Here is a 23,199-nt window from a genome sequence, read left to right as displayed (position 1 = left end):
TGTTTAACAAAGGCTTAATAGCCTATTGTAATACATATGCAGCGCTGCTGTATTTTTTATAAACAAGAGTTGAACAAGAGATTTTACTATGGAGCCTGCCTTTTTCAACTAACTCTCATTTGTGTGCCTCACTATACACGGAGGCCGGGCTATGGTGGAGAGGGAGCCGGAAGGGGCATCGGGAGCCAGGGAGCGCACTGCATAGAGCCGTGGAGTGGCCTATGCATAAATCAACGTGGCCGGCGCGGCTCAGAGCGGCGGGGAGGCAGCGTAATCAGCGGCGCTGGAAGCGGCGGCTGAAAGCAGCGGCGGGCGGCCACACACACACACAGTATACCCACACAGCGGGGCGGCAGCATGAGCTGACCACCCCGTCCCAACATACCTGGACCCTGTGGTGAGGGCTATGACGGGGCTTCTTCTGTAAGCTCCGTCCAGCCTTTTCTGCAGGAGTCCTGCACGTGGAGGTGAGGGAGCTCTTTCAGAGAGGCCCGACACCCACAGCTGCTTCAGCAGCTTCCACTATCCCGGACCCTCGCCTTTCTGGAAGGGGGGAAGGGATGTGGAACATTGAAAAAATCAAAAGAAATCCAATAATTGTGGACCAACTCCACAAGCCTTGTTGCTCTGTGAGCACCGAAAAAACACTGAGGTACTCTGGGATATGGAGGGGAGGAGTAGTCTCAAATTTTAATTTATTCAGTGCCTAGTTCCTGTGGAACCGTCCATATCCGAAGGAGTACTCCAGTGACCCCTAGTGGATGAAAAAGAAATCCTATTTTCTCTTACGTCCTAGAGGATGCTGGGGTCCACATTAGTACCATGGGGATGTACCAAAACTCCCAAGGAGGGAGAGCACGCAGGATCCTGCAGAACTGCTTGACCAAACTTGAGGTCATCAGAGGCCAAAGCATTGAACTTGTAGAATTTAGTAAATGTGTTCAACCCTGACCAAGTATCTGCTCTGCAAAGCTGTAAGGCTGAGACACCCCGGGTAGCCTCCTAGGAAGAACCCACCTTACGAGTAGGGTGGGCCTTCACAGATTTTGGACACGGCAATCCAGCCATAGAATAAGCATGCTGGATAGTGAACCTGATCCAGCGAGAGATCGTCTGCTTAGAAGCAGGACACCCAATTTTCTTAGGATCATACAGGACAGAGCGTCCAATTTTCTGTGACGAGCAGTCCTCTTCACATAGATCTTCAGAGCCCTCACAACATCCAAGGACTTTGAAGAAATTGAGGAGTCAGTAGCAACTTGCACAACGATATGTTGGTTGATATGAAATGCCGACACAACTTTCGGAAGAAACTGCTGATGTGGCCGAAGCTCAGCTCTATCTTCATGGAAGATCAAGTATGGGCTTTTACATGACAAAGCCCCCAACTACGACACACGTCTAGCAGAAGCTAAGGCCAACAAAGCGACAGCCTTCCACGTAAGAAACTTGACCTCTACCTCTTGTAGCGGCTCAAACCAGTCAGATTGGAGAAACTGCAACATCACGTTAAGATCCCATGGCGCCGTAGGCAGTACAAAGGGAGGCTGGATGTGCAGAACTACTCTCAAAAAGGTCTAAACCTCAGGGAGGGCAGCCAATTGTTTCTGGAAGAAAATGGATAGGGCCGAAATCTGGACCTTTACGGATGCCAACCTCAGGCCCATATCCACACCTGCTTGCAGGAAGAGGAGAAATCGTCCCAGTTGAAACTCCAACGTAGGAAACTTCTTGGACTCACACCAAGAGTCCAACAACCTTGTTCGGAATGCCCTTCCGAGCTAGTATCAGGCGTTCAACCTCCATGCCGTCAAACGTAGCCGTGGTAAGTCTTGATAGGCGAACGGTCCCTGCTGCAGCAGGTCCTCTCAAAGAGGAAGAGGCCTCGGCTCTTCTCGTAGTAGATCCAGAAGGTCTGCGTACCAAGCCCTTCTCGGCCAGTCTGGAGCATGTTTGTAACAATTCAACAAATTAAACTTTTGGCAAAGGTGGCCTGTGCGATTGAAAGGACATCGACACACAGCCTGAAAGCTTACATTTTAAGGTAAGTTCTACATAGTCAGGAGTGCGGTCAAGGCTAAGACAGAGTGAGAGTGTGTTGTTTAAGGTTGGAATTCAAAATTGTAAAGGTCACACACAGTTAATGTGTATTCTATGTAGTCTTGATCAGCTGTATGGGCTCTTAATAGGCAACATAAACCAAAAAGCCATTCGCAGCATCCGCCGAGCCTATTCAAACTGCTAACCATCGTCAGTTTCATGGCCCTGGTTCACGTGAAAATGATGGAGCAGTGTCAGGAATACATCTAAACAAATAATTTTACAGCAACACAGGCCAACAGCCATTTATGAGGGTGGGATTGTAATCAGGTGCTTATGTTCGTTTTTATGTTGCCAGAAATGTAGGGGGAATTATGTTTAAAATGAAACACATTTAAACATGCTTTTTAAAAGCAGGTCTATTTTATTTTCGTATTTTTTTACGAATCTCTAATTTTCACGGACACAATGGTCCTTTCACAGTGGTAATTAAAATATGAATTTTTGGTAAATTACCGTGTTCAATACCTAAACAGCCGTGTTTGGGCGATGGTGTATTCATTCGTAATTTGAAACTCTGTTGTGAAATACATTACGAATACCCTCATCACTGCCGACATTTCTGTTTAGTAAATTCCCGAGATGACACTTTAAAAAAATAAATAAATTGGGAGCTTAGTAAATATACCCCCATGTGGCTGCCTTACATATCTGTTCTGCTGAAGCACCACGTTGTGCTGCCCATAACGGACCTACCTTACGAGTAGAGTGAGCAGAGACATTAGCCGGTACAGGGACATTTTGTTCAGAGGCAGAAATATTCTCTGAAGACCTGAATCCAGCACAGCTCCCAAATGAGTAATCTGTTGTGACGGAACCAGGGACGACTTTGCCCAATTTATGAGCCAACAGTGTCTCTGTAAACAAACTATCGTCTGTTGCAGATGACACTGAAGTAATTACTGAGACTGTGCCAGGATTAATAAGTCATTGGGGTATGGTAAAATCCTTATCTCCTGCTAACGGAGATAAGATGCCATCACCACCATAATTTTGGTGAATACTCCGGGAGATGTGGTTAGTCCAAATGGAGGGGCCTGAAACTGAAAATGATGCTGGAGGATAGCAAACCTGAGATAGTGCTGATGAGACAGTGCTATAGGAACATGCAGGTAAGCATAGCCTGAATAGTCAAGGCCTTTATTAGGAGATCGTCCAGATATGGGACTATGTTACTCCCTTCACGCGAAAATGAAACATAATTTCTGCCATGACTTTCGTGAATACCCTTGTCGCCATTGATAGGCCAAAGGGTAGAGCCTGAAACTGGTAGTGTTGGTCCAGTACAGCAAAGCGTAGGAACACTTGATGAGGAGGCCATATTGGAATATGCAGATAAGCATCCTTGATATCAAGGGAAACCAGAAATTTACTCTCCTGCAGGCAGGATATTACTGCCTTTAGTGATTCCATCTTGAATTTGAATACCCGCAAATAAGGGTTCAAATTTGTGAGGTTTAATTTAGGACGGACCGAACTGTCCGGTTTGGGAACCACGGAAAGACTCGAGTAGAAACCTCTTGCCTGTAATTGAGGGGGGATTGGAACAATGACTTCTGTTGAAAGAAGTTTTTGTATGGCCTCTTGTAATGTAACTTTTACTACAGGTGAAGCTGGTAAGCCTGACCTGAAGAATCTGTGAGGTGGTACTTCTTGAAATTCCAGGCGATAGCCCTCTGAAATGAGATCCCTCGCCCAAGGAACCCTGAAGGACTCCCCACACATGTGAGCGAAGTTCAACAATCTAGCTCCCACCTGGAATTTGCCTCTCTGCTGGAGCCAACCGTCATGCGGTGGGCTTCGCGGAAGCAGAACCTGAAAGCTGGGTTGCGCTTCCGGTGGTTGCAGGTCTGCGGGACTTACCCAGAGATCCTCTAGCTGCATTAGAGGCACTTCTGGCTCTGCCTCTAAATCTGGCCACACGAAAGAAATGCAGCGCGGGTCCCGGATAGGGACGCCTGGCAGAGGGCGCAGCAGATGGCAAATATCCACATCTTGAGACTACATCTCAGAATCCAACTGCAATACCTGAGGGAGAGTGCACTTAAGCGCGACCTTCAGAGGAGGCTGAGGGGTCTGTCTGAGCTCAGATTTTACAGCAAACATATCAGTGTCTATGGACTGTCTTGAGGCTCTTGAGGCTTGTCTTCGTTCCTGCCTAGCAGTGGCTAATTCAGCTTTTATATTAGCAAACATTGATTTAAAAGTCTCCACCCAGTCTGGCCCTCCGCTGCCACCCTGAGAGGGTATTGTGCACTGGGTACACCGCAGGGAACCTTGTGAGGCTGGTGTGAAAAGCATCTTACATGAAATACACAATGGTTTGCTGTCAGTCATGTTGCTGTGTCACCACACACAAAAAATAAATGAATAAATATATATATATGAGAGCAGTCAGTTGTATATAACTGAGAGGTTATTGTGCAGGGGTAGTGTGTGAATGAGGAGAGAGTTGGAATCAGTGGTGCTATTCTTGTTACTGAAACTCACAGATGTACAGATTGCTCTTCTGCTTACTTGACCTTGCCTACAATACAGGCAGCCTCTGATGGACACAGTTGGGCATATTCTGGTCAAAACCTATGAAAACGGACCACCAGATTATTGTTGATGACAACTAATCCTATTATATGTCAGAATCGTGACACTGTGCTATTCAAAGAAGTGGTTGGAATTCCACCATTCACGGTGCACCTTGAATCACTTGAGTGACACTGAGGGTGAAGGTCACACTATATACGAAATTATTACACTAGGAGGTGCCTATTCTCACTTTTATTTTTCATATTTTATATATATATATATATATATATATATATATATACTGTAATGACCAGATATATATGTATATATATCTACATATGTATTAAAGCCTTACAGCTATATACAGGTTGAGAATCCCACATCCAAACATTCCGAAATACGTAAATTTCCGAAATACGGACGTTTTTGAGTGAGACTGATATAGAGGAACCTTTGTTTTCTGATGGCTCAATGTACACAAACTTTGTTTAATACCTTCAGGCTGTGTGTATAAGGTGTATATGATACATAAATGAATTGTGTGCATGTACACAAACTTTTTTTAATGCACAAAGTTATTAAAAATATTGGCTAAAATGACCTTCAGGCTGTGTGTATAAGGTGTATATGAAACAAATACATTCTGTGCTTACACTTGGGTTCCACCGCCATATCTCATTATGGTATGCAATTATTCCAAAACACAGAAAAATACGATATCCAAAATACTTCTGGTCCCAAGCATTTTGGATATGGGATAGGCAACCTGTATAACACTATAACACCTCCTATGCAGCAGTGACCGGGACCCAGGAATGGGGAGACACAGGGAGAGAATGGGACCAGTACACTGCCTCAGCTAGAGCGCACTCCGTTGGGTTATATGTATGTAATGTTAGCAAAGTACAGTAAACTGCACTAGACAGCAGTAACTGCCGTTATTGTGCTCCCCTCTGGTCTAAAACCCCACTTGGTACCAGTACTGTTGGAGGTTCTAGTGGATTCCTTTACGGAGCAGCGTCTTTGCAGTGTTCAGCAGCAGATCTGTGTGAAAAATGGCGCCGTTTGCTGCCTGGCCCCGCTCCCCAGGAAGCCCCGCCGCCTTAATGGCGTGCGGTCCTTGCACTATTATTTATACTGCCATGATGGCTTTTTAGCCTATTTTTGCCTTAGACAGCCCTTATTTTGTGTGCAGAGGACCTCTGTAGTAACAGAGGTCCTTAACGATGTCAGTTATGGGGTCCAGTGGGCACTGCAGCCACGGCCCGTGACCACCGCCCTAATTCCGCCAACCTTCCACCGGGGACCCGCTAACCGGGACCCCGGTGTCTGACTCACCACACCATGGACTTTTCTCTTCGGCATCTGCTCTGGGGTGGCGGCGTGCTGCTGGTGTGGGCTCACCCTCTGGGAGTGTGAGATCAGCACCTCAGGAGCTCTGTGTCCTGTCAGCGGGGTTAAGAAGTGTAGGAAGTTGGTTCTGTTCTCCTCCCCCCCCCCTCCCCCGGAGTCCCACGAAGCAGGTGTACTAGTTGACAACCAGTATACCTGTAAAAAAAAATAGGATTTTGGTATCTACCGGTAAATCCTTTTCTCGTACTCCGTAGAGGATGCTGGGGTCCACGTTAGTACCATGGGGTATAGACGGGTCCACCAGGAGCCATTGGCACTTTAAGAGTTTGAAAGTGTGGGCTGGCTCCTCGCTCTATGCCCCTCCCACCAGACTCAGTCTAGAAACTGTGACCGAGGAGATGACATACTTCGAGAGAAGGATTATACATAGATAGTGGTGAGATTCATACCAGCTCACACATACGAGGCACGTCAAGCCAACAAGCTTGAACCACTCAGCAACAGCTGAAACATTACTTACCAAGTAACAATGCAGTACTTAACTAAAACGAAGTTGTACTGAACCAAATAACAATTGCAGGAAAACGAAGTGCTGGGCAGGCGCCCAGCATCCTCTACGGACTACGAGAAAAGGATTTACCGGTAGATACCAAAATCCTATTTTCTCTTACGTCCTACAGGATGCTGGTGTCCACATTAGTACCATGGGGATGTATCAAAGCTCCCAGAACGGGAGGGAGAGCGCGGAGGCTCCTGCAGAACTGATAGACTGAACTTCAGATCATCAGAGGCCAAAGTGTCGAAATTGTAAAACTTTGCAAACGTGTTCGACCCAGACCAAGTTGCAGCTCGGCAAAGTTGTACTGCCGAGACACCCCGGGCAGCCGCCCAGGAAGACCCCACCTTATGAGTAGAGTGGGCCTTAACAGATCCTTGGACACGGCAGTCCTGCTGTAGAATAAGCGTGCTGGATAGTGAACCTAATCCGGCGAGAAATAGACTGCTTAGAAGCAGGACACCCAATTTTCTTGGGATCATAGAGGACAAACAGAGTCCGACTTCCTGTGACGAGAAGTTCTCTTCACATATATCTTCAGAGCCCTCACGACATCCAAGGACTTTGAAGTAATTAAGGAGTCAGTAGCCACTGGCACCACAATAGGTTGGTTGATATGAAATGCCGACACAACCTTTAGAAGAAACTGGTGACGAGCCCAGAGCTCAGCTCTATATTCGTGGAAGATCAAGTAAGGGCTTTTACACGATAAAGCCCCCAGCTCGGACCCACGTCTAGCAGAAGCTAAGGCCAACAAAGTGACCGCCTTCCATGTAAGAAATTTGAGCTCCATCTCCTGTAGAGGCTCAAACCAATCCGACTGGAGGAACTGCAACACCACGTTAAGGTCCCAAGGTGCCGTAGGCGGTACAAAGGGAGGTGTGATATGCAGAACTCCTTAAAAAAGGTCTAAACCTCAGGGAGGGCAGCCAATTGCTTCTAAAAGAAAATGGATAGGGCTGAAATCTGGACCTTCACAGATCCCAACCCCAGACCCATATCCACTCCTGCTTGAAGGAAGAGGAGGAAATGTCAGTCCACCGCAGGAAACTTCTTGGACTCACACCAAGAAACATATTTCTTCCAAATGTGATGGTAATGTTTTGATGTTACCCCTTTCCTAGCCTGTATTAGGGTAGGAATAACCTTCTTCGGAATGCCTTTCCGAGCAAGAATCAGGTGCTCAACTTCCATGCCGTCAAACGTAGCCGCGGTAAGTCTTGATAGGCGAATGGCCCCTGTTGCAGCAGGTCCTCCCGAAAAGAAAGAGGCATCGGCTCGTCTTGCAGTAGATTCAGAAGGTGCGCATACCAAGCCCTTCTTGGCCAATCTGGGGCAATGACGATCGCTTGAACCCTTGTTCTCCTTATAAGATTCTTGGAATAAGTGGGAGTGGAGGAAACACGTACACTGACTGGAACACCCACGGAGACACCAGGGAGTCCACTGCCACTGCCTGTGGATCCCTCGACCTGGAACAATAACGCCGAAGCTTCTTGTTGAGACGAGAGGCCATCATGTCTATTTGGGGTAGGCCCCAAAGATCTGTTACCTCCTCGAACACCTCCGGATGGAGTCCCCACTCTCCTGGATGGAGATCGTGTCTGCTGAGGAAGTCTGCTTCCCAGTTGTCTACTCCCGGAATGAAGATGGCTGACAGCGTCAACGCGTGTTTTTCTATCCAGAGGAGTATTCTTGTCACCTCTGACATTGCCGCTCTTCGTTCCGCCCTGTCAGTTTATGTAAGCCACTGTTGTTACGTTGTCCGACTGCACTTGGATGGCCCGATTTCTTAGAATAGGGGCCGCCTGAAGAAGACTGTTGTAGACGGCTCTTAGTTCCAAGATGTTGATGGGCAGGCTGGCTTCCAGGCTTGACCACCATCCTTGGAAGGTCACTCCTTGAGTGACTGCTCCCCAGCCCCGGAGGCTCGCATCCGTTGTTAGCAGGACTCAGTCCTGAATCCCGAACCTGCGGCCTTCTAGGAGGTGAGGCAATTGGAGCCACTAGAGGAAAGGAATCCTTGCCGTTGGCGATAGACAAATTCTCTGATGCATGTGGAGGTGAGATCCCGACCACTTGTCCAAGAGATCCAGTTGGAAGGGTCGAGCATGGAACCTCCCATACTGGAGAGCCTCGTAGGGGGCCACCATCTTTCCCAATAGGCGAATGCATTGATGAACCGACACCCGTGGTGGCTTCAAGACATCCCTGACCATGGATTGAATCACCAACGCCTTGTACCGCAGAAGAAACACCCGCTGTACTTCTGTATCCAGGATCATTCCCAGAAATGACAATCTCTGGGTTGGTTCCAAATTTGACTTTGGAAAATTCAGAATCCAACCGTGACTCTGGAGCAGTCGCGTTGTGAGAACAATGGACTGCAGCAGCTTCTCCTTGGATGATGCCTTTATCAGGAGATCATCCAGATAAGGAATGATGTTCACACCCTGCTTGCGGAGTAGTATCATCATTTCCGCCATCACCTTGGTAAACACCCTTGGTGCTGTGGAGAGGTCTGGTGGCAGGGCCTGGAACTGAAAATGACAGTCCAGCAATGTGAGGCGGAGATAAGCCTGATACGGCAGCCATATCGGAATGTAAAGGTACGCATCCTTGATATCCAGTGATATCAGGAATTCCCCCTCTTCCAGACCTGATATCACCGCCCGGAGAGACTCCATCTTGAACTTGAACTCCTTCAGAAAGGGGTTCAATGATTTTAGGGTCAGAATGAGCCAGACTGAACCATCCGGTTTCGGTACCACGAAAAGGTTCGAATAGTAACCTTTGGTCAGCATGTGAGGTGGCACCGACACCTCCACCAGCTTTTGGACAGCGTCTTGAAGTACTGTGCTGTCCTCCAACAGAGTTGGTTAGTCCGACTTGAAAAAACGATGAGGAGGGAGACTTTGAAATTCCAGCTTGTATGCCTGAGACACAATATCTACTACCCAGGGATCCAGGCCGGACGATACCCAGACATGACAGAACTGTCTGAGTCTCGCTCCCACAGGCCCCACCACCGGGCCGTGCAGTCCACCGTCATGCGGAGGACTTTGGGGTACCTGAAGTAGGCTTTTGTTGCTGGGAACCTGCAGCGGCAGGTTTCTTGGAATTAACCTTACCTCCCCCTAAAGAAGGTATTGGATGATCTGGCCATTCTAGGCTTGTTAGGCCAAAAGGACTGCTGCACAGCCGAGGAGAAGGATTTCTTTGAAGCAGGTGCTGTTGAGGGAAGAAACGGAGACACTGTAGCGGCGGATATCCACGCGTCTAGAGCTTCCCCAAAGAGAGCCTGACCTGTATAGGGTAGCGACTCCACACTTCTTCTGGATTCCGCGTCGGCCGACCACTGGTAGAGCCACAGTCCCCGACGAGCTGAAACAGACATGGAAGATATTCCCGCAGCCATAGAACCCAGGTCTTTCATGGATTCTACCATAAAACCTGCAGAATCATGAATGTTGCGTAAATATAATGCAACGTCATCCCTATCCATTGTATCCCAATCCTCAAGCACAGTATCCGACCACTTCACTATTGCCTTTGCAATCCATGTACTAGCAATAGTGAGACGTAATATGGCCCCTGAAGCAGTGTACATTGATTTAAGCGTGTTATCAATTTTCCTATCTGGCGGCTCCTTTAAGGCGGTAGATCCCGGAACAGGCAAAACCACCTTTTTTGAGAGTCTGGATACAGATGCGTCAACAATCGGCGGGTTTTCCCCACCTTTTCCTATCCTCCTCAGGGAAAGGAAAAGCCACCAGAATCCTCTTAGGGATCTGAAACGTCTTTTCAGGGTTTAGTCATGCTTTTTCAAATATAGCATTCAGTTCATTTGACGCAGGGAAGGTTAGCAAGGCTTTTTTATTTTCAGTGAAAAAAGCCTCCTCAACCTGCTCAGGTGTGGTATCATTTACATTTAACACATCCTTGAAAGCCTCTATCAATAATTGCACACCCCTTGCAAGATATGCGGACCCCCGCAACACATCCTCATCACCATCTGTAGTGTCAGAATCGGTATCCGTGTCGTCTTGTGTGACATGCACAAGCACACGTTTGCGGGGATATATAGTGGGGTGTTCTGAGGTACCAGACACAGGCCATACTGCCATAGAGCTCTGTAATAACTGGGTTGCAGATTCAGTACTGGCAACCCTGTCAGAAATCTGAGAAATCCAAGTTTTGATAGAGGAAAACCACTCTGGTTCCCTTGCTGGTATCTGTGCTAAACCAGTGCTAACCTGATTACATGGAATGTGATCATCCTGGGAGGATAAATCCTCTGCAGCATATGACACAGTGCCCCTGGACATACTGTAGCTAAAGGAGACCACCAAACACTCCACACACACACACACACACACACACACACACACAGGTGGGGGCAGATAGAGTTTCCCCCCCAAGAATTGCAAGAGAGAGACAGAGATTGGAGCCAACCCACACACAGCGCTTTGTAGCAAGGAGAAACCCCTTGTCAGCGCTGACTGTGCTCCTTATTAGGACACACAGTCTAATTACAGCCTCCCTTCTACAACCCCCTGGTACCGTGTACAGTAAGCTGGAGTTGCTGTGGAGGGACCTGAATCTTCCTCTCAGCACATGCAGGCAGGAAAATGGCGCTGGAACGCTGCTGGGTCCGCTCTGAGCAGAATCTCCGCCCCCTTAATGGCACTGTCTTCCCGCTCTTCAGATGATTATACTGGCCTGTGAAAGTTGCTGGCTGAGATCCCTGGACCCCGACAGGCTTGCTGACCAGTGATGGGGGGTAAGCGCTGGCCCAGGGTGCCCCTCACAGCGCCGCACTATGTGCCTCTGGTACCATCCCAGGAGCGCTGTTAATACCGTTCCCCATTGCCGCCATCTTTACACCGGCCCCCCGCTTGCTAGGGTGGTCGGTGACTAACTCACCACTCTCTTCAGCTCTGTAAGGGGTTGGCGGCATGCTGCTGGGGCAAGCGGTTCCCCTGTGGCGGAGATCGATCTGACCCCTCTGGAGCTCAGTGTCCAGTCAGAGGAGTCAGTGGCTCAGACCCCACAGGGCGGACACTGCTCTCTCCCTTAGTCCAACACTACAGGCAGGCTATTGCCAACAGCCTCCTCTAAATAAATAAACTCTATAATAAACTTTATCCAGAAAAGCTCAGGAGAGCTCCCCTAGCTATGACCGGCTCCTCCGTGCACATTTTCTAAACTGAGTCTAGAGGGAGGGGCATAGAGGGAGGAGCCAGCCCATACTCTCAAACTCTTAAAGTGCCAATGGCTCCTGGTGAACTTGTCTATATCCCATGGTACTAATGTGGACCCCAGCATCCTCTAGGACGTAAGAGAAAATAAACTAAAAGAAATCTCTGAAGAAAACTCTCTGGAGAGCTGTATTGTGCACCCGGCTCCTTGGGCACATTTTTGTAAACGGAGTCTGGGGAGAGGCATAGAGGGAGGAGCCAGCACACACTAAAGATCTCTTAAAGTGCCAGTGGCTCTTGCGGACCGCTCTATTACCCACAGTACCAAGTACCTTCCCAAGTATCCACTAGGACGTTGGAGAAAATAAAATAAAAAAGCTTAAGGCTGCCAAAAACCAGCAGCCGATTGACCAGTCCTCCTGCCGCACCAAAGAAAACTGATTTGACTGAGCCAGGAGGCGGGGATATATGGACGGGCCCATTGCATACTGGGAGGCCGAAAGCTTTGACCAATTGGTGCAAATCCGCTGTTGCGTCATCATATCCCAATGTTATCCTGTGGATAACCTGTGGACCCTGCCAGAGAAATCTGCAGTAAATGGTGCCCTGGGCTGTGGGAGGGGCTACAGGTCAAGCACCGGGTCCCCTATGCTGGTCCTCACCGCCAGTACTACGGAGTCTTATTAAAATGGGCGTTAGTACACCCGACCTGTACTCCTATGCTTTGGCGGTCTAGTGGGGTTCCTGCTCGGCGACAGTGTCCATGCCAGCGTCACGGTCCGTCTCCCTAGACCATGACAGGAAAGCGACTTAATGGTGGGTACCGCCTGGAGGACCCTCTTACCTCCTCCCCGTAGCAGCCATGCAAACATGGAAAGCATCTGCGACCATGTGCCTAAAGCCGGAGCGTCTACGCCGCTAGTACCCGGGAACAGGCTGCGGGAGTATGCGACGTTGCTTGGGAGGTGATGGAGCCGTAGCACAGAATGTCACACTGACATATCAGCGCTGCGGCCATTGAAGCCCAGTGCAGCCACCCTAAGTGCAGGCACCAACTTGAAACTGAACACCAGTGACTGGAGGCGGGGTTTATAGGAGGCCCCAATGCATCCTGGGACAGCCTAAAGCCTTAGCCTGTTGGTCACTCTGGATCAAGATCCACTCTACACCCCTGATTTTTCCCTGTGGAACAAAATGTAAAACTCTGTCCCGTAATTATTTTTTATTTGATGGCAACATATATGTGCAACGCTCTGTTTGCAGAATGGGGTTGTGTGTGGCCACAAGCTTCGCCAACATATTCAGGTTTGTGGTATAAATTTTTTTTATACTCACGGATCTCAATATCGTTAATCAAATCAAAGCTTTTTAACGCTACATTGATAATATATTCCTTTTATGGTCGGGTACGGAAGATAGTTTCAATCCATGTAAGGAATGGATTAACCAATAGTATACATCAGTTACATTTCCGCACACTTCCAGCTACAATTACAATCATTGTCTAGATGTTGCCGTAAGCCTGAATAACAGTAGGTTGCTGAGGTGGTTGGTAGCGGCATGCTTGAGGCACAACATCACATTCAGGGCAAAGCATGTGCCAGGAGTAGAGAACGTTATCGCGGACGCGCTGTCACGTCAGAAATGGGAGGTGTTTAGGGCGGCAGCGCCGTTCGCGCGGGGCCAAGGTTTAACATGCCCTTCTCATCTTTGGCAGATAGCCGAGCCTGTTTGAACGAGCTGGTGGAAAGGTCCCTGGCGCCCAAGACCTGGAAAGCGTACGTGGCAGCATGGGAGAAATGGCAGCAGTTCCAGGGGAACGTAAGCTCAGAGGGCCAGGCGCCCCTGCAGCAATTGTTGGAATTCTTAGGCAAGAGTAGGGAGGAGGGAGCATCAAGGGCAGTGGCAAACACCAGGCTGGCAGGGGTATTTTTCTTTTCAAAGTTGCTAGGGAAAGAGGACCTAACTAAGGCATTCGTAGTGCGCACAGTGATGAAGGGATGGGCCAGAGCGGAGATACGGAGCCCGGACTCCCGGGAGCCAGTAACCATAGAGAGGCTTAAGAGCATTATTCACATAGTGGCGAAAGTATGTAGCGGAGAGTACGAGGAAACACTGTTTAAAGCAGCGTTTATCATGGCGTTTAGCGGAGCATTTAGGGTTGGGGAGCTGGTAGCGCAGTCAAAAACGGCCACAGGAATAGGCCTGTTGGTAAAAAACGTAGCGGCCTCGCAGGGCGCGGTCTTGTGCAAAATTCACAAGTCAAAAACGGACCAGATAGGGAAGGGAAGATGGGTCCAGTTGGGCAGGCACCAGGACACAACAGTCTGTCCAATCGAGGCGGTACAAAAATTTTTGGAGGTCAGCGGTGTTGGATCTTCGGCCATTCATACATATTCTGGGCAGCGGCACGGGCCGCAAAAAGACCATACGGGCGCCAGCTGGGGATGAGGCGAGAAGAGGCAGTAGTTTTTTGGCTGGGCAACAGGGGCATGGTATGGGAGCAGGCCAGGGAGGCCTGGCTCAAAGCCGAGCGGGCATTGGGAAAGCCCGACGTGTTGGTGTTGCACCTTGGGGGAAACGATATCGGGAAAACAAAGTCGCTAGACCTGATCAGGCAGGCCAGGGAGGACATTGCCTGGATAAAAGGGCGGTGGAGCAACGTGCGCATAGTCTGGTCAAAAATTATCCCGCGACTAGCCTGGAGGGGGGCTAGGTCAGGGCACGGAATAGACAGAGCTAGGAAGAAAGTCAATGCGGCCATCGGTAAAGTGGTCACAGCCAACGGGGGAAGCGTTATACACCACAATGACCTTGCAGGGAGATGTGAGGGTTTTTACAGGCACGATGGGGTGCACCTGTCGGACATAGGCCTTGATATCTTCAACAATGCGTTGCAGGATGCGTTGGAGGGTTTGCGGTGGTAGCGCAGGGTGGGGCTTCGGTCCGCAGGTCGCTGGGACCTCGTGTGGCGGGGAAGGAGCGGTGCACAAGGCATGGTAAGGGGGGATTGTCCGAATGCCTCGCATAAGTCACCAATTAGTAGGCCGTACGCCTGGTTCCAGCTAAATGCGGCAGGGGCCATACGGGTTGCGCGCCGTGGTAGGGTGTTATGCGCATGGTAGCTGGTCCCCCAGCGCAGGGGGCGTGGTCCGTCGGCCCACAAGGGCGGGCCGGGTACGCCTCAGGCGGGGAGGGGGCGTGGTCGTTGCCGGTAAGGCACGCCCCAGGCGTTTCTCTAAACAGCGGGAGAGCCGTGCACCGCTTCCTCTCCTTTTTACCCTGCAATGGTGTGTTTTTGGTATTAGGTGGAAATAAAGCTGTGACCATTTATTCTTTGCACAAAATTACAAGTCTCGTCTCCAGTTATTTGATTAGAGCAAGCCGGCGGGGCACCAGAAGGTCACCCTCTCCATCCTTACAGGGGCGAAGGGGGCAGCAATGGCGCCGCAGCAGGATAAGGAGGAGGGGTGCCGGGCGGCCCGAAGGCGTGAACGCCGGGGGAGGGGGGGTTGGCTGCAGGGAGGCAGGACCCCCTCCCCTTTGCATCACCTGCAGGGAGCCCTGGGCCAGTAAAAGGTGCGGCCCAGAGGCGGGGGGGGGGGGGGGGGGAGGGAGAGGCAGATAAAGCAGCAGCCGGGGGGGAGGGAGTTAATAGCTCCATTTTCCCCACACAGGAAAGGAAGCCCACCCACCCGCCCTGAGTTGGCAAGGAACAGGGTTGGTAGTAGCTAGGACAGGGGTATGGGCCAAGGGAGCGCAGGACTTAGGCAGTTTTTTTTTTTTTTTTTCATCACTTGCTTACAAATGACACGTTGTGAAAAGTTAGTACGGTGTTTTGTTTTATCGCAATAAACATGGTTTGGTGTAAATCGTTTGTATTTTCTTGTCACAGCGGGTTGCGGGGAAGGAGCGGTGCACAAGGCATGGTAAGGGGGGATTGTCAGAATGCCTCGCATAAGTCACCAATTAGTAGGCCGTACGCCTGGTTCCAGCTAAATGCGGCAGGGGCCATACGGGTTGCGCGCCGTGGTAGGGTGTTATGCGCATGGTAGCTGGTCCCCCAGCGCAGGGGGCGTGGTCCATCGGCCCGCAAGGGCGGGCCGGGTACGCCTCAGGCGGGGAGGGGGCGTGGTCGTTGCCGGTAAGGCACGCCCCAGGCGTTTCTCTAAACAGCGGGAGAGCCGTGCACCGCTTCCTCTCCTTTTTACCCTGCAATGGTGTGTTTTTGGTATTAGGTGGAAATAAAGCTGTGACCATTTATTCTTTGCACAAAATTACAAGTCTCGTCTCCAGTTATTTGATTAGAGCAAGCCGGCGGGGCACCAGAAGGTCACCCTCTCCATCCTTACAGGGGCGAAGGGGGCAGCAATGGCGCCGCAGCAGGATAAGGAGGAGGGGTGCCGGGCGGCCCGAAGGCGTGAACGCCGGGGGAGGGGGGGTTGGCTGCAGGGAGGCAGGACCCCCTCCCCTTTGCATCACCTGCAGGGAGCCCTGGGCCAGTAAAAGGTGCGGCCCAGAGGCGGGGGGGGGGGGGGGGGGGGGGGGGGGGGGAGGGAGAGGCAGATAAAGCAGCAGCCGGGGGGGAGGGAGTTAATAGCTCCATTTTCCCCACACAGGAAAAAAAGCCCACCCACCCGCCCTGAGTTGGCAAGGAACAGGGTTGGTAGTAGCTAGGACAGGGGTATGGGCCAAGGGAGCGCAGGACTTAGGCAGTTTTTTTTTTTTTTTTTCATCACTTGCTTACAAATGACACGTTGTGAAAAGTTAGTACGGTGTTTTGTTTTATCGCAATAAACATGGTTTGGTGTAAATCGTTTGTATTTTCTTGTCACAGCGGGTTGCGGGGAAGGAGCGGTGCACAAGGCATGGTAAGGGGGGATTGTCAGAATGCCTCGCATAAGTCACCAATTAGTAGGCCGTACGCCTGGTTCCAGCTAAATGCGGCAGGGGCCATACGGGTTGCGCGCCGTGGTAGGGTGTTATGCGCATGGTAGCTGGTCCCCCAGCGCAGGGGGCGTGGTCCGTCGGCCCGCAAGGGCGGGCCGGGTACGCCTCAGGCGGGGAGGGGGCGTGGTCGTTGCCGGTAAGGCACGCCCCAGGCGTTTCTCTAAACAGCGGGAGAACCGTGCACCGCTTCCTCTCCTTTTTACCCTGCAATGGTGTGTTTTTGGTATTAGGTGGAAATAAAGCTGTGACCATTTATTCTTTGCACAAAATTACAAGTCTCGTCTCCAGTTATTTGATTAGAGCAAGCCGGCGGGGCACCAGAAGGTCACCCTCTCCATCCTTATATGCGATCTACCATATTCCCAGTTCTTAAGGATTTTCCGGATATGCAGCAGCATGAATGATGCCATTGCACAAATTAACAACATGACATGAAAATTCATTCGCAAAGGATACCAACTGAAACATTTAACATCAGCTAAAACATGGGTGCTAGCACAAAAATGTATGGACATTTTGTCCACATCCACTTCTATAACCAACAAAATCGTTTGGACACAAGATTATTCAACAGCAAGTGGAGAATATATGACAAAAAAGCAAAACAGGTATGGCTGGTCCTTACAAGGTCTAAAAGATACTACTGTCTTTATAGAGTTAGGATGCTAATATACTGATTACACTTATACCTGCACAATGCTTTAAAATAGCACAGTGCAGACAGTTAAATTGGTTTCTGTAAGTAATATGATATAACAAATCCATTATATTGCACAGGCGTAGTAGAATTTACCAAGTAGATGTGGCCAGTTTACTGTAGCTCATGTTTTTGTTTTCATTATGATGAACTGTACATGTCTGTTTACAGTGCGTTTCTTGGTTTCCTTTGTGATGGGTACACTGAAAGCTCCGCCACGCCCCCTGGAGATTCCAGGGCCGCCGGCGCTGGGGACGCACCAGTGACATCATCGGATCTCCACCGACAATCACGGTTGTACGCTGTTTGCAGGGGGTGATACAGTAAAAGTTATTTATATGTGTTTATTTTATTTTCTCTGTAAGTTACCATAAAAGAGGTTGCCCTCTAAAACGTCAGCAAGCATACAGAAAGTTTCTCATTGATTTATTAAGTCTCTTTTTTTTATATATATATATATATATATATATATATATATATATATATATATATATATATATATTAAATGTGGGATTTTGTATAAGGGATACTCAACCTGTATTCTTCCCGACTGGAGTGCCGCACCTCATGAATGCATGTATGTATATATATATATATATATATATATACACACATATATACATACACACACACACACACACACACACACACACACACACACACACACCAACCCAGGTGAATCGGCACTCAATATACAAAAAACAAATACCTTGGTGCTCCAGATCCAAACACGTATAACGTGGAAGCATAAATCCAATAACGAGGACGGCACTCAAGGTTTTCATAAAGCGTATATAATCCAATAACTTGCTTTTCAAATATCCATCAACGTTTTGGTCTTAAAACACCTTCATGAGGATGCATGTAAATAAACAAGAGTGACATAGACAAACACAGAGAGCAACTTACCCCACTTATAAAGACACCAGAATACCACAATCCCACGCCATGCGCGCAACGTCCGGACCACCAGCTGGCGCGGTGCGACGCACCCCCCTGATGTCACCATCTGGCGCATCCAGGTGACGTTGCGCCGCTGCTAAGGACGCGGCTTCAAGAAAATTAAAACAATAAGCACACTGTGAAAACACATATAAATAAGAGGTTAAACACACATTGTAAACAATGTGTACATGTTAGGCTGTTGAAACCGGAATAGAAGTACAGGAATGTTAAATTACAACATACTCCAAAGGTAAATATCATTATCTAAATAATTATATGAAACACACATTCAAGACAAGCTATTCCAGCTGAATTTTTCCTTAAGCCCATGAGGGGCCACTGTATCCAAGCGAACAATCCATCTTGCTTCCATGATGAGTAATTTCTGATTTCTGTCCCCACCACGTCTCAATTCAGGCAAATGATCTATAATCATATATTTCAAACTAGCAAGGCTATGATTTCTATCAGCAAAGTGTTGAGCTACTGGCTGTTCACTTCTGCCCGACAAAAGCGCAGCTCGAATAGCTAATTGGTGCTGATTAGCACATTCCTTGAAAGGACGAATGGTTTTTCCCACGTAGTAGTAGCCACACGGGCATCTGATGATGTACACTACATATGCAGATGTGCAGTTCACTGCATGCTTAATGGGAATGTATTTCCCACTATGTGGGTGTCTAAGGGACGCACCAGTGTCCAAGTGATTACAAATAGCACAATTGATACACCTATAGCATCCTGCTTTGTGGGCGGGTACGTCTGAAATCGTGATGTCTGTCCGTACCACAGAGTCTCTAATATTCCTACCTCGCCGGTAGCAAGCCATAGGGTCCAGAGTCTTGAAACCACGTAAATCAGTATCTGTGCTGACGATCGGCCAAAGCGCCTTAGTGGCCTGTTGAGTGATGTTGCTAATAGTGGTATAGCCAGATGTCCACATTATTCTTTCTAATCGTTTATTTTTACACGCCTTGGTCTTAAATGTACTTCATTATTTACTGTACTATATTATGCTATGTATCTGTTAAGCGCCTTGAGTCCTATGGGAGAAAGAGCGCTATATAAATAAAATTATTATTATTATTAAACAGCGTTTCCTACGGCATTGCAAGAACTTTCATTTTATGCTGTATTAATAAATCCTCTGGATATCCGCGACACAGGAACTTTGATATCATCACATCAAATTGTGTTTCCAGCATAGCTCTATCATTGTTTATGCTGGCTACCCGTAACATTTGCGAATACGGTAAGCCAGATTTGAGTGCAGTAGGATGGTGGCTGGAAAACCTCAACAAGGTATTCCGGTCTGTCGGTTTGGAATAAACTGCAGTCATCAAACGTCCATTGCTGTTGGTAAGCTTAGCATCCAGATACTCTATTTCTTCAAAACTTGTTTTATACGTGAACTTAATAGGACCTGGTTGAGAATTGATATTATCGATGAACTTGCAGAACTCCTCCTGTGAACCAGACCACAAGATAACCAGGTCATCAATGTAACGCAAGACTAACTTCACAGACTGGATAAAAGTGGGATTGCTGAAGAAAAGCTTATTCTCTTGAATGAACATAAAAATGTTTGCATAAGTTGGTGAGACATTCGATGCCAGCGCACACCCGGCTATTTGGATATAGTGGTGTCCATCGAACAAAAAAAGGAGATTTATGGTAAGAACTTACCTTTGTTAAATCTCTTTCTGCGAGGTACACTGGGTTCCACAGGGAAAAACATCGAGGTTTAGAGTTGGATCTTGACCTAAGGCACCAACAGGCTAAAAGCTTTGACTGTTCCCAAGATGCACAGCGCCGCCTCCTCTATAACCCTGCCTTCGTGCACAGGAGCTCAATTTTGTTAACCAGTCCAATGCAGTAGCAGGTAAAAGAGATGACAATCGTTAGTAGCCACATACACCACATTCTCACGACAGGAGAAGGTATCAGCGGCTAATGCAATACAAACCAAAAAAAGCTAAGTGCGTCAGGGTGGGCGCCCTGTTGAACCCAGTGTACCTCGCAGAAAGATATTTAACAAAGTAAGTTCTTACCATAAATCTCCTTTTCTGCAGCGGGGTAGACTGGGATTCCACAAGGATTAACATCGGTGATGTCCTAAAGCAGTTCCTCATGGGAGGGGACGCACTGTAGTGGGCACAAGAACCCGGGCGTCCAAAGGAGGCATCCTGGGAGGCGGAAGTATCGAAGGCATATAACCTTATGAACGTGTTCACTGAGGACCACGTAGCCGCCTTGCACAATTGTTCAAGGGTTGCACCACGGCGGGCCATCCAAGAAGGTCCAACAGACCAAGTAGAATGGGCTTTGATGGTAGCAGGAGCTGGATGGCCAGCCTGTATATAAGCATGTGCAATCACCATTTTAATCCATCTGGCCAAGGTCTTCTTGTTAGCAGGCCAGCCACGTTTGTGAAAACAAAAAAGGACAAAGAGAGAATAAGATTTCCAAAGAGAAGCTGTCCTCTTCATATAAATAAGGAGAGACCGTATCACATCCAAAGACCGCTCTTTGGAGGATAAACCTGGAGAGGTAAAAGGCCGGAACCACAATCTCTTGGTTAAGGTGGAAAGATGACACCATCTTAGGGAGATAACCAGGGCGAGTTCGAAGAACCGCACGGTCACGGTGAAAAATCAGAAAGGGTGACTGACAGGACAAGGCACCCAAGTCTGAAACCCGTCTAGCAGAGGCAATAGCCAGCAGAAACAAGACCTTAAGAGTAAGCCATTTAAGGTCTATAGACTCAAGAGGCTCAAACGGAGACTCTTGTATGGTATCCAAAACAACTGACAAATCCCAACGAGCCACAGGCGGGACATAGGGAGGTTGAATCCGTAAAACACCCTGAGTAAAGGTATGAACATCAGGCAGAGTCGCAATTTTTCTCTGAAACCATATCTACAAGGCAGAAATATGAACCTTGAAGGAGACCAGACGAAGGCCTAAATCCAGGCCCTGTTGCAGGAAAGCCAAGAGTTTGGCGGTACTGAACTTGTATGCATCAAAATTGTTAGTTGCACACCAAGCAAATTAAGAATTCCAGGCCCTGTGATATATCCGAGCAGAAGCCGGCTTACGGGCCTTCAACATAGTTTGAATGAACGCCTCAGAAAAACCTTTGGCCCTTAATACGGAAGCTTAAAGAGCCACGTCGTCAAAGCCAGCCGGGCCAAGGTAGACACAAGGGCCCTGAACGAGGAGGGCTGGGCGCTGCGGAAGCAGAAGAGGATGGCAGACCCTGCAGGTCTGAGAACCAATGCCGTCTGGGCCACGCCGGAATGATTAGAAGCAGTGATCCTCCTTCTTGCTTGAACTTCCTTATCACCCTGGGCAGAAGTGACACCGGAGGGAACACATACGGCAGCCGAAAGTTCCATGGAATTGCCAGTGCATCCACGAACGCTGCTTGAGGATACCTTGTCCTTGCTCTGAAGACTGTAACCTTGTGACTGTGTCGAGACGCCATCAGGTCTACATCTGGTAGACCCCTCTGTTCCACGAGGAGTTGAAAGACCTCTGGATGAAGGCTTCACTCTCCGGCAATGTACGTCCTGACGACTGAGGAAGTCCGCTTCCCAGTATAGGACCCCCGGAATGAACACTGCCGATATGGCTGGCAGATGGTGTTCCGACCAACGAAGAGCCTTTGACACTTCCATCAGTGCTTTGTGGCTTCGGGTGAACCTTGATGATTTATGTACGCCACCGTGGTGGCATACATAAATCATGGCGTTGTCCGACTGTACCTGAACAGGCCTGTTCTGTACTAGAGGCAGGGCTAGTGTAAATGCATTGAACACTGCCCGCAATTCCAGAATGTTTAGCGGGAGGAGAGATTCCTCCCTGGTCCACCGACCCTGAAGAGAGTGTTGCTCCAACACCACGCCCCAACCCTGCAGACTGGTATCCGTTGTCAGAAGGACCCAGTTGGAGATCCAGAATGGACGACCCCTGCTCAGTTGATGGTCCTGCAGCCACCAAGTCAGTGACAGACGGACCTTCGGAGTCAAGGATATCATGTGAGACCTGATCCGGTTAGACAGGCCATCCCACTCGGAGAGAATTAACCCCTGCAGAGGGCGGGAATGAAATTGAGCGTACTCCACCATGTCAAAAGCCGACACCATGAGGACTAGTACTTGCACCGCCGAGTGAATTGACAAACGTGGGCGAGAGAGGAAGCATCTTATCTTGTCCTGAAGCTTCAAAATCTTTTCCGGAGACAAAAACAACCGCTGGTTGAGGGTGTCCAATAGTGCTCCCAGGTGCACCATGCTCTGAGCAGGAACCAGGGAAGACTTCTCCCAGTTGATGAGCCACCCGTGGGCTTGAAGGAATTGGACCGTCAACCTCTGGGAAGTTCGCCAGGATCAACAAGTCATCTAGATACTGATACCCTGATGGCGGAGTAGGGCCGCCATGACCTTGGTGAAAACTCGAGGAGCCGAGGTCAGACCAAAAAGGCAAGGCCTGGAATTGAAAATGTAGGTTGCCAGTAGCAAATCGCAGGTATTGCTGATGCGACACTGCAATAGGTATATGCAGGTAAGCATCCTGTATATCCAGGGATACCATGTAGTCCTTGGGCTCCAGGGCCAGAACAATAGAGTGAAGAGTTTCCAAACAGAATTTGGAAACTTACACAAATTTGTTCAGAGACTTGAGGTTGAGAATGGGCCAAGAATATCCATTCGGTTTCGGGACTGGGAACAGCGTTGAAGAGTACCCCCTGCCTCTCTGAGCCAGAGGCACCAGCACTACCACTCCCATATCCAGGAGGGATTGTACCACCAGATGGAGAGTTTTTGCTTTTACCGGATCCGAAGGGATGTTTGTTGAGCAAAACTGGCGAG

The 23,199-nt window shown here is 48.8% G+C and overlaps 1 protein-coding gene across 5 annotated transcripts in view; it reads right to left on the bottom strand.

Annotated features, from left to right (window-relative positions):
- Nucleotides 1–23,199, bottom strand: part of KALRN (kalirin RhoGEF kinase) — a 1,402,249-nt gene that overhangs the window by 603,546 nt on the left and 775,504 nt on the right. The gene's annotated exons all lie outside the window — the stretch shown is intronic.

The sequence above is a fragment of the Pseudophryne corroboree genome, chromosome 7 (assembly GCF_028390025.1).
Source record: "Pseudophryne corroboree isolate aPseCor3 chromosome 7, aPseCor3.hap2, whole genome shotgun sequence".
Classification (NCBI taxonomy): Eukaryota; Metazoa; Chordata; class Amphibia; order Anura; family Myobatrachidae; genus Pseudophryne; species Pseudophryne corroboree.
This window is presented reverse-complemented; position numbering and strand designations above follow the sequence as displayed.